The 16,902-nt window shown below is 28.0% G+C and overlaps 1 protein-coding gene across 2 annotated transcripts in view; it reads right to left on the bottom strand.

The window, feature by feature from the left end:
• The window catches only part of LOC129957595 (nuclear hormone receptor FTZ-F1-like), a 270,079-nt gene that overhangs the window by 104,174 nt on the left and 149,003 nt on the right, over positions 1-16,902 (bottom strand). The gene's annotated exons all lie outside the window — the stretch shown is intronic.

Below are 16,902 nucleotides of genomic sequence, written 5' to 3'. Positions count from 1 at the left end.
GTGATATCTTAGTGTATATCTTTTCTCCTAAGAGGTTTAACGTGCACAGGATAAAACAACAGAAGTTAAGAGTGATGAATATTTAAAGACGGTTATGTCACAGGTGAAATTTATTGGAATGCCACATATTTAAACAGGCAGGCATTTGAGAAGATTAGTGAAGTGTTACTTAATGAGTGAGAGATTAAGAATTCTTTTAACGCAGATTAGATCTTTCGTTATTTATAGATAAGAATTTACCTTATGCATAAACAATGAAGTTTACTTTCAGTGTTTGTGTATAAGATAAAATAGTTATTATGCAAATACTAGAAGAAATGTTTACAAATTCTATGCTAATCTATATTTATTTATCAGATCTGCATATCTTAATTAAATACACGTGGCGCTAACAAAGGCTTTGCATAAATTAAAAATTTTAGCCATTTCATTCACAAATATTTCGTTTTTCAGATAAACAAACTCATTCAAGATATTTGAATTGAGAGTTTCTCAGCGGTGACTTGGGTAAAAATTAATTTTTCATCTATCTATCCTTCATTTATCACCATTACTGGCTTAGCAATCTTCATATTATTTTTTTTTTATGCACTTCATCCCATTTGATTTTCAAAATTGGCATCAGTGCACTACTGTTTTGAAACCAATTCGTTTTGATGATTTTTTTTGTGGCATCTCTTTACATTAATACCCAAGGCTTCTATATCTTTGTACCAATCAATTCCTCCATCCCTTCTTGTCAAATGTAACTTTAAAAAATGACCGCAAGATATTCATGTTTTAAATTTATGACAACTCTTATTGATGCTTGGGGCATCAATACTGTTCTGGCATCCACCACACCATTCGTCATGATATTCTTTTAGATTATTCACAACATTTTTTTACCCCCTTGTCATATTTGATTTTAAAAGTTGGCATCAACGCACTAATGTTTTAATTCAGAGGCACTTCCTGAGACTGATGGCATGACATCCATACCACCCTTGCATAAACCGCTCCCATTGCTAGCTAAACCACCAAATATCGAACATTTAAACCGTCGAGTTCCAAAAAATTAATTATAATTATTGGGAACTCAAGATGATAGAAAAGAGGAAGCAATGGCTTATATCATTACACCTAAGTAAATAGTCCTGAATATGACCTTGATCTATAGAAATTTAAATGTTTAACAAGAATCAAGTTTTGCATTGACAAAATCGAAAAAGGTGAGACGCAGTTCAATTACTTAAAAGAAAATTGTTTAATTTCGTATAACTCTTTAGTGAGTCTCAAGAGGCGTAGGAATACATGCATTGTCATTCATTCATTTGTGATGCGGTCGCTCAAAACATTCTACATGCAGCTCTATCAACTTGAGTCATCGCTAACTCAGATAAACAATTATTTAATTTCGGGAATTATAAATCCTAACAGACGATTAAATTAATGTTTCAAAATAAGATTATAATAGATTGTAATTTTATAATTTTTCAAAAGAAAAAAATTATAAAGAATGACGTCAAATATGACGAAATTAGATCAATGAAGGAATACAAAGGTTTAATCCAAATTCATTCATCAGATACAAACACGATATTCTAACAGCGATTTTAATAAATTATTGTTTTTGCTTATTTCATTCATAACGATTTACACAAAGTATTTTTCAGATGACAATCGTTCACTCCAAGCTTCAAAACATATTATATATATATATATACAAAAGTATTAAAATCAAGTTAATAGGAAAAAACAAAAAATCAAATAAAAATTAAACCAAAAAATTATAAAAAATATTTTTTTATTTTTTATAATTTTTTTGGTTTAATTTTTATTTGATTTTTTGTTTTTTCCTATTAACTTGATTCTAATACTTTTGTATCAATTCATATGTGTTTTAGAAGTAGCTGCAATTGCGCTCTCTAAATACTATGAAGTTCTTTTTTGGTTTTAGTTTAAATAGGTTATAAATTTTAGTTGCGATTTCGAAACTTTTTGTTTCGTTTTCATTTTAGTTTCGTTTTCAAACTTTTTCTTACTTAAGATTGGTTATATATATATATATATTTATATATAATCCACTTACATATAAGCAATGAAACATGAACTAGTATTTAAAAATTTAAAATTAAAATGTACAAAAGATCTGGCTGACTGTTGGAGTCAGAAAATATTACTGTGCTTTGGGCGCTATAGATTTCTATTACCTACAATTAATGGCAATGTTTTTACTATCGTCTAAAGGCAGCACAACAATGGGGCGTTTAAAATTCGAGTTACTGAATATTACAGAAAACTGCTTTTCCCATCAGTAAAATTTAAATATTTTCTTAATTAAAAAAAACAAAACAATAAATCTATCATATCAAATTTCTTTAAGTCTGACTGTGTTATGTTTATCTATGAGAGGAATAAATGTATTGGTAAGGAGTGTATGATTGTTTTCTTTGTTCGATCAAATCACCAAAGAATATAGCGGGTTTTTCTCTGAATATATATTTATAACAAAACACAATGCAAGTTATCTCAAAAACTTGAACGAGGAGGGGGAAATAATAATTTCAAGAAGTCTTAACACATTCCATAAAAAAAAAAAAAAAAGTGATCGTTCGCCTTAAATTTCAAAAATAAGACCAACAACAAATTAATACGAAACAATCCGAAATACGCATTGGTATATTGAGAACACGTCACTCCTACTAAACCAGGAAAAAAAAAAGTGATACATTACAACATTAGAGAACACGAAATAAAACCCGTGGGAAGGTGAGGCAGAAAAATAAGAAAGAACGGATTAAAAACAAGTAGGTGGACACATGAGTTAAAAACGAAACAATAAATCTAAACATTACAAAAAAAAAAAAAAAAAAAAAGATTTTAAGTAAACTTTTTTCATATTGCTTTGTTAGCCCTTCTTCGGTATACAATATGATAGCATTTAGAAGAATTGAGAGTTAACTCACGCAATGGCGAAACTAGAGTTAGTAGCGCCTTAGGCATTATAAAATTTCTGCCCCGTGTCCCCGTTTTTCACCTATGTTATAACAGATGAATTGCACGTATAAATTGAGTGGTCTGTAATTAAATCATCGCTTTGTTAGACCTTTGGAAAATAAATTTAAGTGTGGCGTAACGCTTGGATAAAATAAAATCTCTCTCCACCATCCCACCTTTCACCAGTATCTCCACAAGAGTAAATTGAGCAATTTGCAATTTTAAACCGCGATCAAATAACGAGGACCACGATTGATCCGGCACTCCACATTCTGATATTCAAATTATACCAATGTGTAGATTTCACTCACACACTAAAATCGTAGTACATACGGACTTGATATTGTCGAATCCATTTTCTAAATTTCACGTCGCATTCCCCTTGATCATACGTATAACAAATATCAGTCCACCTACATGTGGAATCTTGATAGAATCGGGCTATGAAGTTTAGATCTTACACAGAGCTAGATTAAAAAATAAGAGAGAGAGGGAAAGACAATTCCCTAGTTTCAATTTTGGGATGCTTTTTTTTTTTAAATATATTTTCAGAGAAATTTAATTTGCAGTGGTTGTGCACTCCTGCTCAAATAAATCAAATCTTGCTTAAATTCCTGAGCATTGATGTAAAAGGATCCCTGACTGATTATTTTTTGTAAGTCTTATATTTCTTATTTTATAATTTCAACAATATATATTTGCTTCATAAACTGCAAAGTAAAATCTCTACGATCTTATATTTGAATAATATTCAAATTGTTTTAGAAGTTTTTTTTAAAAGTATTTTTGATGATTATTATTATTTTTAATTCTGCGAGATACTGAAATCAACTTCCTTAAAAATGGTCCGAAACTTGATGTCCATTACTTTAGTTCGCCACAATTTACAACTTAAAATTGCTTACATATAAATCATAATTAAAATCAATAAAAAATAGTTTGTTTTGAAAATGTTTGAGGGAAAAGAGGGCCTTCATATTTTCACTGCTTTAGAGGGCTCAATTCGTTTATTGCAGTATAAGGATTCAATTCAATCATTGTAATATAAGAACATTTTTCACATTGGAAACAAAAAGGCAAAATATGAATAGTTTGATCATTTTAACAAAATCGAACAAATATCAGGTGCTTGCATGTATTTTAGTCAGCGACATCTATAGGTAAACACGCGAAGCATTTATATAAACGACAACGGTTTTGGGTTTACCAATTTACTATTACTTTATTGTTACCATTTTGAAAGTTTTCCATTTAGTATTATTGAGTTATTCAGTGTATAAAAAACTCAATCATGGAACACTCCAAATTGCATTTTCGACATTCATTGCTTTTTTTTTTTTTTTTTTTTTTTGATTTGAAGACATCTGCTGCCGAAGCCCATGAGATATTTTTAGAAACTTATGGTGATGCTGTTCCGCCATATCCGATTTGTCGGTTTTGGTTTCAATGATTTAAAAGTGGCGATTTCGATGTCAAAGAACGGCTTGGAGGACCAAAAAAATTCGAAGACAATCAATTGCAAGACTTATTGGGCGAAAATGGGAAAAAGTTGTAGAATATGATGGAAAATGTTTTGATTAATATATAGGGTAGTTATAATTTTAAAGATCCACTTTGAAATGGTCATAAAAGGAAAACTACTCGACCAAATGGTAATAGTTTAAAAGAAGTCATAGGAATTTGTTTTCCGCTAAAAAAAAGTTCACAAACTCACTACTAGGGGTGGGAATGGCGCTGTATGTAATATTGTTAAGCATAGTAAGACATGAAGACATCGGTTTAAAATGTGTTTAATCGTTTATGAAAAGTGTTACAAAGCATGTTAAATGTGGTGTCTACCACTTTCTGAAAGCAAGTTAAATCGCATTACTGGATTCTCAACAGTAGCTCTTAGCACATCGGGAAGAACATGTCGGTGTATCGCAACTTTCAGATCCGCCAAATGGTTTAGATTATCACCCTTAACAGTGCTTTTGAGATAGCACACATTGAACATGCTTTGTAACAACTTCAGAAACGATTCAATACATTTTAAACGATGTCTTCATGCCCTATTACGCTTAACAATATTGCATACAGCGCCATTTCCCAATTGGTGAGTTTTGAACTTTTTTTAGTAGAAAAGAAATTTGCATGGCCTCCTTTAAATTGTTACCAAGTTTGATAACATTTCGTCCAGTAGTTTTTTGAACTTTTTTTTGGCAGAAAAGAAATTTGCATGACTTCCTTTAAATTGTTACCAAGTTTGATAACATTTGGCCCAGTATTTTTCCTTTTATGGCCATTTCAAAGTGGAATTTTAATTATAACCACCCTGTATATTATACCAATTTTTCCCAATAAATGTCCTTTTAAAATGAAAAAAAAAAAAAAATGATCAAAATACATGCAAGTAAGTACTTAATAAAAAATAAATACATTTTACTAAAATTTAAAATCTGCAAAAACAGATTATTTCTAACCGTATTGTAAAGTTAATCATAAAAATCGATTTTTAAAATATTATGTTTAAGTTAAGAATTTATTTTGTTGCAACCTAATACATTAACTGTACCTCCAAAATACATGATGCGGGTAGTGGTTTCTAACATGGTTGCGTGTACGATTAAAATGCAGTAAAGCCTACATGTTAAGGAAGCACGAAGACGAATTATTGACTGTCAACCAAATTATGCGCTAAGACAACAAAATAACGCGGGTAAACATTAGAAGAAAAAAAAGACTAATTATAAATATTAGGTCAGGGTTACATCAAGCCCACGTGTTTTCTCAGATGATGGAATATTTGCATTCCAGAGAGAGAAAACTGATTCTAAATAGCGTTGCAAGAGATTCCCACAAAAGCGTCAGGTGCACATACTGTATTATTCAGGAAAAGTGACCTTGAACAAAGGTGGGGCAATAGAAAAAAGAATGGAATACAAATCGGAACGTTAACATTATCATTTTCTAGAAAGTTTAACATTCGGTAAATAACAGATGTGATACTTGATAATTCATTTACTTATGCTGGCTTATTAATTTCTATTTCGTCGTCGATTTTTTTATTTGTATTCCTATTATAAGCCTACATTGCAACTTTTTAAACTGCCTGATATCGTTTCTACTAATGAATCGATTTCTATTATTTTTACTGAATTACTAATTCCCAGAATACTTATAAATTATATCATATCTCAATATCTCTAAACGAATTTAGGTTATATTCGTTTAGATGATGGATTCCAAATAAACAGACATGGGAATCTAAACATGGAATATCCAAAAGGAGAATAATACAATTTAATGCAAGTACGCCAAATGGATGAAAAAAGCTAACTAGCTAAATAAATATCAAACTGATTAAAGCATACAATGATCAGAAAATCAGCCGGCGTCCTGGAATAGGGATAACGCGTCTTCCCCGTGATCTGGGCGTCCTGGGTTCGAGTCCCGGTTCGGGCATGGTTGTTCTTCATCTGTTCTACCTGTGAGCTGTGTGAATGTGCCCTCCTGTAAAAAGGGACTGTGCAAGCGAATGAGTGATGCGTGAGTGGCAAAGTCGTACTGTTGGCCCTAGTTGGCGCTACTAAAAACAAGAGACGCACCCACTATTGGTTTGAATCGGTGTCTTATTAACAGCGGGCTTGTCTAATTTTATTTAATTACGTAACTGTCTAACTTCTATCAAGTTTATAGCGAAACTTTTTGGAAGTTTTCGATCGTTTTAATTTAACTTACATTTTAGAGGATACTTATGGACAACATCAAATAATAATAAATGACTGAATTTTAGCTTAAAATCATGATAATACTGTAATTCGACGAACGAACAAATTAATTAAGTAGTTAAATAAGTATAAGATAGCAAAATTAAAAAAGTCAAAATTAACCATTATAATCGTAATGAAATAAAAATTATCTGCAGTACCAGAGACGCATAAATGCAAAACACAAACGCCATGTAATTAAAATCATTAAATTGGAACGTGACGTCACACATGAATTGATGTGTAGTTAATATATATTTATATCCAATCTTACGAAGAGTTGCCCTTTTATATCATATTATTATGATTTTTATTTTTGCATCCATCTTAAAATTCGATTGTAAGAGTTATACCTGAATAAAGTCTTTGAAAAAGATGATGTTCACATTAATATAATGTAATATAAACTAATAATATTAAAAAAAAATTTAAAATATTAAAAAATTATATATTTTAACAATAATATGGTTATATAATTTTATATATTTTTAAAAAACTAATAATTATGAATAAAGATAATAAAGACGCAGTCCTATTGGATTGTGGGGAAATACAGTTAGAATTAAAACTAATTTATTAGGGGAAATGATACTAACTAAGAAAATTACATGCAATTAAATGCGATTAATTAACACAATATTACGTTTTTATCCTAAAAAAGCTCTAAAATATTTTAATTAGATTTCATTAAAAAAATTTTAAGCAAGTGTTAATTTGCAGACCACACTAGCTAGTTTAAATGTAGATAAAAAAATTTCCACATCACTTTCGATAAATGTCATTTCGTGTATGTGTAAAACATTCCTTCTTAATTATACGTTAAAGTAAATTTTGTTACCAAGTCGAAAGAATAAGAATATCCTTAAAGATACCAAAATGGCATTAGCAAATTCAGACAATCAAGACTGATTTGAAGAAAACAGGCATCACAAATAACTTTTAAAAGGTAACTGTCATGCGCTTGCATAGCGATTAATTGACATCTGGTTAAAAGTGAAGCGCAAAGAGCATAAAATATCTGAAACCATGACGCATTAACGCATGACATTTGCCATTTAACAAGCAACAGTGACCTCGATTCCAGGAATATTACAGTTAAATTGTTATTTAAGTTCGGTATAAGCAGCAGAGAGTATTTTGCGCAATACTAAATAAATATTAAACATAGTGGTTATTTAAAATTTAATAACATTCATGCACTGTTTATTTAATGTCAGCGTTTAAAAAAAATGGTAAAAATTATTGGAATTATATTATTAAAACTTAATTACATGTTTCAAACTAATAAGTTAACTGACAAGAAATTGTGAGTTTAATAATTTTTAAAATATAAAAATAGTATAAAATATAGTCAACGCATTCGCTATACATAAACCTTTTCCATGTTCATTCATATTCAACATGTTAGCTGTTACGACTCATGTCTGTGATTCACATAATTTATTTGAATGTATGTTCATTTTTTATGTTAGCTGTGTTAGAGCACGAAAGAAAAAGAAAGAAGATGTGAATCACGGATGATACACGCGGCAGCCAATGTGTTAAAGCAGCTACTACAGAAAAACGCATAACACATTAACATCCTTAAAGATATATTGGCAAAATTATTGAAGTCACAATTTGATAGTGAGCTAGATTGTGTATCACTACGCCTATATAAATAAAGTGTCCTGAAAACTACACTAACACAATTTAGAACCCCGTACATTAAAAGCTGAAGTTGTGAAACTCTTCCTATAAAACATACCGTCAAAAGTTTCTGAACCATTAGTAAGAACTAAGCCAAGGAGCAGATGCAATAGATTCTAATTTTATTTGACCCAGTTTCTTATCACTAAAGGCTTTTTTTTTTTTTTTTCATGTAGTTACATCAAAATGATCTAAAAGTAAAAGACTAAGAATATATACAGCATCATTGCTTCTAAAACATGATTGAAAAATATAAAACAATAGAAGAAATCAACAATGTTTTTTAAAAAAAATCCATCTTCTATATCAAGCAAGTAGGCAATAAGATGGAAATGGATAAACAACTAAAGATCTCTAATAAAGGATTCATCAAATGAGCATGCGCAGCGAGTCCAGCTTTTACTTTTCCCGAATTTTTAACATAATAAACAATTTTTGTGTTGCAACTTTACAGCTATTCCGATAATAAAAATAGAGAAAGAAAAAAAAAAAAAAAAAAAAAAAAAAAACAACTGGAATTTTTAAAACGCGCATCATTGAAAAAAAACACACAGAGGAAAAAGAAATAAAACAACAAAGACTTGGTCAAAATGGCGGTAGTTCGTCAGAGCACGAAATTTTTTAATAAAAAAAAGAATAAAATCCCAAAAAAGCCTTACAAATTAATTTTCAGAATTTTATCAGCGACGATTTTTAATTAAGAAAATGAATAAAGTATCTCAGAACAACCTGATAAATTATTTTTCCGAATTTTATTAGCTACGATTTTTTATTAAAAATGAATAAAGTATCTCAGAATAACCTTCTAAATTAATTTTTCGAATTTTATCAGCCGCGATTTTTAATTAAAAATGAATAAAGAATCTCAAAACAACCTGATAAATTAATTTTTAGAATCTTATTAGCCACGATTTTTAATTCAAAAAATGAATAAAGAATCTCAAAACAACCTGATAAATTAATTTTCAGAATCTTATTAGCCACAATTTTTAATTCAAAAAATGAATAAAGAATCTCAAAACAACCTGATAAATTAATTTTCAGAATCTTATTAGCCACAATTTTTAATTCAAAAAATGAATAAAGAATCTCAAAACAACCTGATAAATTAATTTTCAGAATCTTATTAGCCACAATTTTTAATTCAAAAAATGAATAAAGAATCTCAAAACAACCTGATAAATTAATTTTCAGAATCTTATTAGCCACAATTTTTAATTCAAAAAATGAATAAAGAATCTCAAAACAATCTGATAAATTAATTTTCAGAATCTTAATAGCCACGAGTTTTAATTCAAAAAATGAATAAAGAATCTCAGAACAACCTGATAAATTAATTTTTAGAATTTTATCAGCCACGATTTTTAGTTAAAAATGAATAAAGAATCTCAAATCAATCTGATAAATTAATTTTCAGAATCTTATTAGCCACGAGTTTTAATTCAAAAAATGAATAAAGAATCTCAAAACAACCTGATAAATTAATTTTCAGAATCTTATTAGCCACAATTTTTAATTTAAAAAATGAATAAAGAATCTCAAAACAACCTGATAAATTAATTTTCAGAATCTTATTAGCCACAATTTTTAATTCAAAAAATGAATAAAGAATCTCAAAACAACCTGATAAATTAATTTTCAGAATCTTATTAGCCACAATTTTTAATTCAAAAAATGAATAAAGAATCTCAAAACAACCTGATAAATTAATTTTCAGAATCTTATTAGCCACAATTTTTAATTCAAAAAATGAATAAAGAATCTCAAAACAACCTGATAAATTAATTTTCAGAATCTTATTAGCCACAATTTTTAATTCAAAAAATGAATAAAGAATCTCAAAACAACCTGATAAATTAATTTTCAGAATCTTATTAGCCACAATTTTTAATTCAAAAAATGAATAAAGAATCTCAAAACAATCTGATAAATTAATTTTCAGAATCTTAATAGCCACGAGTTTTAATTCAAAAAATGAATAAAGAATCTCAGAACAACCTGATAAATTAATTTTTAGAATTTTATCAGCCACGATTTTTAGTTAAAAATGAATAAAGAATCTCAAATCAATCTGATAAATTAATTTTCAGAATCTTATTAGCCACGAGTTTTAATTCAAAAAATGAATAAAGAATCTCAGAACAACCTGATAAATTAATTTTTAGAATTTTATCAGCCACGATTTTTAGTTAAAAATGAATAAAGAATCTCAAATCAATCTGATAAATTAATTTTCAGAATCTTAATAGCCACGAGTTTTAATTCAAAAAATGAATAAAGAATCTCAGAACAACCTGATAAATTAATTTTTAGAATTTTATCAGCCACGATTTTTAGTTAAAAATGAATAAAGAATCTCAAAACAATCTGATAAATTAATTTTCAGAATCTTAATAGCCACGAGTTTTAATTCAAAAAATGAATAAAGAATCTCAGAACAACCTGATAAATTAATTTTTAGAATTTTATCAGCCACGATTTTTAGTTAAAAATGAATAAAGAATCTCAAATCAATCTGATAAATTAATTTTCAGAATCTTAATAGCCACGAGTTTTAATTCAAAAAATGAATAAAGAATCTCAGAACAACCTGATAAATTAATTTTTAGAATTTTATCAGCCACGATTTTTAGTTAAAAATGAATAAAGAATCTCAAATCAATCTGATAAATTAATTTTCAGAATCTTAATAGCCACGAGTTTTAATTCAAAAAATGAATAAAGAATCTCAGAACAACCTGATAAATTAATTTTTAGAATTTTATCAGCCACGATTTTTAGTTAAAAATGAATAAAGAATCTCAAATCAATCTGATAAATTAATTTTCAGAATCTTAATAGCCACGAGTTTTAATTCAAAAAATGAATAAAGAATCTCAGAACAACCTGATAAATTAATTTTTAGAATTTTATCAGCCACGATTTTTAGTTAAAAATGAATAAAGAATCTCAAAACAATCTGATAAATTAATTTTCAGAATCTTAATAGCCACGAGTTTTAATTCAAAAAATGAATAAAGAATCTCAGAACAACCTGATAAATTAATTTTTAGAATTTTATCAGCCACGATTTTTAGTTAAAAATGAATAAAGAATCTCAAATCAATCTGATAAATTAATTTTCAGAATCTTATTAGCCACGAGTTTTAATTTAAAAAATGAATAAAGAATCTCAGAACAACCTGATAAACCCAATTTTCAAAAATTTTAAAAGCTACGATTTTGCACAAGCTATGGAGCATGCGCAACACATTCCAGCTTTTACTCCACAGCAAACGATTTTTCGCGCGCTGCCACATAAGAATAACTCTGAAAGTGAAAGCAGGAAAGAATATTTCGAACATCATTGTCTTCGAAAAATTGGCATTCTAAAGAGGCACATCGTTGAAAGGGAAAACACATTAAAAGGAAACGGCAAAACAAAAACGCACAAAAAAAAAACTTCAGCAGAGAGTGTAAAGTTTAAAAAAAGTGAGAGTAATCTTTTAACAGTGACCTAGTCGGCACAGAAACGCTCGCTGCTTTAGAAATAACGTCGCACTATCTCTCTCGCTGCCTTTGCCAATAGGGTCAGTAGGTCACATGCATCGAAGGGGGAGAGGGGGGAAATAGGTCGACTGCTGTTGCTAAAGCTGTTCTGGGCGGTTTGGGGTGAGAGGGAAAGGCATACCACTTTGCATAGCTGGCGATTTATCGCCGAGAGCCGGAATCCGAAACGTTCGTTTGTTGCTTGCTGACGGTGTTGGTTTTTACACGCGAATATTTAGGTGACTTTTACTGGAAGATTTAAAAAAAATTATATACGTATATATGAACATCTTCCAAATGTGATATTAGCCATGTTTACTAAGCCTAGAATTGACAATGAGAGACCTAGAAAACTAGTGTTGGCAACGTATCAAATATTCGACAGGTGTACCCTAATTTTGAAAACTGTTTTGAATCTGTTTGTTTGTCATGTGATTCATGGAGGTTTATATTGCTCTTAAAACGGATTGATTCAGGTTATTATAAGGATAACCAATCTATCATTCAAAAGGCATGACTTTTATCCAGTTGCGATTTTAAGTTTGTTTCATCATATTATATCAAATCAAATTATTTAGAAATTATTGACAGAATATGTAGAAAACACAAAGATGACTATAACATAAAACACAAAGATGACTATAACATAAAACACAAAGATGATTAAGAGAGAGTAAAAAGTTACACTAATTTAACAACTGTCCGTTATGGGACAAATAAAATGTATAAATAAACTGATTCAAGTCGTTAAAAAATTATCAGATATGGTACAGAGCATGATTTTTATTTACATATGTTTTTAAACTAGTTTGATGAAATTAAAATTTCAATTTGATAATCATAACTGAACTTAAATATATAAAATTTAAAATTTTTTTAACTATGAGTATAAAATACAATTTTACAAAATAAACTCAAAATTTTTGGCCAGTAATAAATAATATTTTATTGCTATTGAAGCTAGTTTTTTAAACAATAGTATTAAGTACTTTTCGATAAACTATAATTAAAGGAGGATATTTTAAATAAAGAAAAAAAAATGAACAAATATTCTACATATTCTACTTAATTATTGCTCTAATATTAGAATTTCAACAATACAATCTAAAATACCATTAGATAAAACAATTTTTTATTCAAAATTAATTAAAATGGTATTAACAAATAAGAATATTATTATATAACTACTTTGCATATTAAATACATTAAGTATTATTCTTAAAAATGATATTTAAATCTACAATTCATATAAAGCATTAATGCACAAAAACTTATTAAGAGGAAATTGTTTTAACATAAAAGAAAAATTAGCCCAGGAAATCCATTTATCACTTGCAGAGGTTAAAAGAAGGCCACCAAAAGATTACACATCACATTAGGTTAAAAGTTAAGTAGGAAGAAGAATGGCAACACCACCTTTAGTAACGCCCAAAAATAAGGATAAGTTACTAATAACTGAGTTAAGAATAACGACTCACTGACAGCATCGTTCCTTTAACTGCTTATTACTTCATTAAATGCTATCTGTTATCATATTACACAACAATAATTTATGTAATGAACTTTTGCTGACTTAAATTTACAATAAATTTTTTTTAAATGGTAATTAAACTATTCAAAATATTTTTGGAAGGATTTAATGCCTCATAATACGGCTTCTTAAACTTTGGGATCTTAGATAATATCAGAGGTGTAGAAATTTTTAATTACCTTTAGTTCCTAAAATTCTAAACTATTATTATTTTTTTAAAAAAGAGGTAAAATAAAGTTAGTTAAATCAGCACAAAGAAATTTCATAAAAAGGTTTTGAATAATTTCAAAATAGAATTACCATTTCTTTATCATTAATTACTGATTCTTCTTTTTTTTTTAAATTTATTTTTCCCTTTCCTCTGATGTTAATACAAAAATTTCTACAGGAAATAAAGTCACGATTTTCACCTGCCCCCCTTTCAAAAAGAGATTACGAATTGAAAAAGGTTTCAAAAATGTTCCTATAAGAACAAATATTTAATAATAATAATTAATATACAAACATATCATAATTAATATTACAAACTGTACATTGATAAAATTACAGTAGAAGGACAAATATTCGAAATGAATTCAAATGCAATAACAATTTCAAACAAAATCATGTTTTTAGGATTTATTTTCTCGAAATTAAAGCAACATAAAATTTAATATAGTTAATATCTAATACATAAACTGTTTTTTAAAATTAATTATAGTTTTTATGGTATTTTCAAGAATGTTAAAAATAATGCTCTAATATCTGTCTGTAACATATTACAAACATATATGCATAGTAATTAATACTGAGAATCAAATAAAATCTAAACATGATGCTTCTACAATAAAATGATAAACAAATAAAACTATTCCATTAATTAAAAGATTAAAGAAATGGAAACAGGTACAGTTTAATATACTATATAGCAGTCAAATATACATATCTAAACAAGGAAGCGGCGGCATGGGGGGGGGAGATGCTGAAGTCATGCAAAATACAGTAGATATAATTTAGGTAGAACTTTTCCAATGAAGTTTATACAATACAAAACAAAACAACAAAAATCAATATATAATATTATACCTAATAAAAAAAAAATCACTTCCAAAAACTAGAATACATATATTTAACACAATCATTACTTTATTCAAATGACATTCTCTTTACATTCTAGGAAAATAAATATTTCCAACAAATAAATAAACATAAATCACAACTATAAGACTTCAACCAAAGAAAAACAGCGAAGAGTCACAGAAATTCTTCCTGCATTTTTAAAGCATCCAACAGATAGATAGCATTTCAACTTCAAAGAACCAAAAGCAATTCCAGGATCCTAGCGCGCGTCTCTTTTTTCTATATTTATAGCGAAACCAACCATTTCCAAAAGTCGTAATGATATCGTTTGACTAAATATTTACATCAATTCGCTGTGACATCTGCCTGCAGTATAACAGCGGAAAAAGAGTAAACATTACGCCGCCATTTCCTTTTACTGGTAAAACTAAGTCACATTAAATCATCTGCAGCCAAATTCTTTTGTCTTTTTTTGCGGGAAAAACCTAATGTGTATTCCAGTTTTCTAATTAGGATTTGCGTCGTCCCGTGATGCCATGAATTATAAATAAAGTTAGTGGAATATGTGTGACATGATTATTTTCATGGTAGTTATGGATATAACAAAGAGTGTCTGAAACTGATTTGGGTTTATTTAATTAAACGATAGATTTCGGATGACTTATTTATTTTTCTTTTCCTGATAGTTTTGAAAGATGACGAATTAAATTGAAATGCAGCAGATATAAAATGATTTTATGAATTTAACAATTTTCAACTATGATTCGAAAATATTCGAGGAAAAACTCATTGTGATTTACTAACATAAAAAAGCAGTCGGTGTTTTTATAAAGCACAGTTTTTTTAAACTTGCATCCATTTACTGATTTTTATAACATTTATTTATTTATTTTAGAATGAGGAAAGTCTCATTTGTATTTCTAATTTACAATAATGATTTTTTTAAAAAAGTAATAAGAATCTAACGTAACTAATATAATTACTATAGATAAGAATTTTATTTAAAGTTTGAATGCCCATACAAGAAGAAGGGAAAAAAAAAGGCATTTTATAGGGCTTTTTCTTGAGAAAACATAACTAATATTTAATGACAAATCACTTATAAATAAATAGCAATATGCCAAAATATAAAATTGTGCAGTTGACGATTTCTCTATAATATTCTCTGGCTATTTCTCAAAAAAAAAAAAAAAAAAAAAGCTTAATTTTTATGCAACTAAAATGCTTTTTATTTCTATAATTTTTAAAAATTTATGAAATTTTAATCCGATCTCAGAAATGTTTTAAAATAAGCTATTTAAACATTTTTACTTTATAAAATAACTTTTATAAAACTCAACTCAGAAAATAAATATAAGAGCTGCATTTAAACATCAAGATGTCTTGGTTAATTGGATTTAATGAACTGCTTCCATTTTTTTATTCGTCAAACGTAAATTTTTCAAATGATTTAAAACTATGTAAATAATTAGCTACATAATGTTCTTTTTAATTAAAAGGAATAAATATAGCATAATATAAATATATAATAATATATAACATAAAATATAATATTAACTTAAAAAAAATATATATATAAATTAGTTCATGGTGTTTATCGGTCCAACACTTCCAAGACAAAGTAGAGCAGGATAACCTTGACACAGTCTCGTGCCACCCCCCTCTCCTTCACGTCCTGAATTCTGGAATCATCCCAAATTTAAGTGATAAAAAAAAATCTAGTGAATGATAAGAATGAGATAAAATATTATGTAACTTTTTTATTCTTTTCGCTCGTTCCAATATCTTTCCAATTCACAATGAAACCTAGATTTTTTTTTCTCTGATTGACTGACTATCTGGCAACCCAAATATCAAATTTCGCAATCACACTTTAACCTACACAGAAGGATATCCTAAAATTTTTACTGAGATGGAAATTGATAAGGAAATTTTGAAAAATAAACTATACTGTATATTGCCATTTATAATCAATTCAAAACAGATCCCCCCCCCCGTTTTCCCGTTTAATTTGACGAGGCCGATTCATATTTTTGCTCATTTACTAATTTTTGGTTTAAAATTTAAGATAGAAATATTATATCAAACTTAAGTAATTTTGATACCAATCCCTAGAAAAAGCATAATTTTTAACTTTCATTTTATTAAATTATTAAAGTAAAATAAAGTTCTTTAATTGTTCCGAGGTTTTTAATTCTCTTCACTTAAATAGCTAAACTATACGCGATATTGACTTGTGTATTGGTTTTATCGTACTAAAAGCGAAGAGTCACGTTTCTCAGGTATATTAAGAAATGTCTTTTAAACAATAACTGAATCTCAGCAAAATTTCTATTTTTTTTAATTTTATTTATTTATTTATTTTGC

The sequence above is a fragment of the Argiope bruennichi genome, chromosome 11 (genome assembly GCF_947563725.1).
Source record: "Argiope bruennichi chromosome 11, qqArgBrue1.1, whole genome shotgun sequence".
Taxonomy (NCBI): domain Eukaryota; kingdom Metazoa; phylum Arthropoda; class Arachnida; order Araneae; family Araneidae; genus Argiope; species Argiope bruennichi.
Note: the sequence above shows the minus strand (reverse complement) of the source record. Positions and strands in the feature narration are given on the sequence as shown.